Source organism: Girardinichthys multiradiatus, chromosome 15, assembly GCF_021462225.1.
Source record: "Girardinichthys multiradiatus isolate DD_20200921_A chromosome 15, DD_fGirMul_XY1, whole genome shotgun sequence".
Classification (NCBI taxonomy): domain Eukaryota; kingdom Metazoa; phylum Chordata; class Actinopteri; order Cyprinodontiformes; family Goodeidae; genus Girardinichthys; species Girardinichthys multiradiatus.
Window position 1 is genome coordinate 34,140,623 of NC_061808.1, and position 907 is coordinate 34,141,529.

Genomic DNA, 907 nt, shown 5'->3' on the forward strand with positions numbered 1-907 from the left:
TGAGATCTGGAGTCTGACAGGTGCAGCCTATCTGGTCATCAGGTACGGCGCAATAAAAGGGAGGACTGCCAGCATATCAGCGGCTGACTGTTTTGCCCCAGTGGTAATGCAACCGGCTCTCCTCGAATCTTGCATTTTAAGTGTTTTTTCAAGCTGAGCTCTTGGTAACTTTTAACTTCTTCTATGCAGATATTGCTCTATGCCTCGCTACCTTGGTTTAGAACAATCTTTGGAATTCCCATGGACCGCGAACTTCACCGGACATCTTACCTGGATGGCAGCCCGAACGGATCAGTGTACCGCTTCAGCCGCTAACCCTGTCCACCCCACCTCAAAGGATTATTTCCCTGGCTCCTGCCGGCACCGTTCTCTGGATCAGCTCTCAGTCCTGACGCGCCCTCTCCCTGGTGGATACCGACACCCCATCAGTAAGCATTACCTGCATCTAGTGCATTTGTCCCTATTTACTATTACTTACCCTTGTTCCTCCTCATCACAGCCCAGCCCGGCTTACATGGTTGCCGGACCCTCGTTCCTGTCTTTGAATAAAATAACTAAAACGTTCTTTGTCTCTGAGTGTTCTCTGCATGTGGGTCAAGTCGGCAGTCAAAACTATGACATCCTGAGCCAATTTTAGCTTGTGTCCTTTTCCTGCTGAATGAGGCCACGGCCATCAGGATACATTGGTTACATTAAGGGTGTACATCAGAATCAGAATCAGCTTTATTGCCAAGTTCGTACATACAAACAAGGAATTTGACTCCGGTACACTTTGCTCTTTGGTTTTGTTTTTGTATTACAGAATATACATATTTACAATGTACAATATACACATATATAATAAAAAAGTGCATTTGCAACATCTGTATGCTGTTGTTCTGTACTCTATTAAATGTTCAACAGAGAA

At 45.2% G+C, this 907-nt stretch overlaps 1 long non-coding RNA gene across 1 annotated transcript; it reads left to right on the forward strand.

The window, feature by feature from the left end:
• On the forward strand, nt 1-538 carry LOC124881779. The gene is made up of 3 exons (XR_007041745.1): nt 1-103; nt 190-428; nt 500-538. It is a non-coding gene; the product is annotated as an uncharacterized LOC124881779 (long non-coding RNA).
• The last annotated feature ends 369 nt before the right edge of the window (nt 539-907 follow it).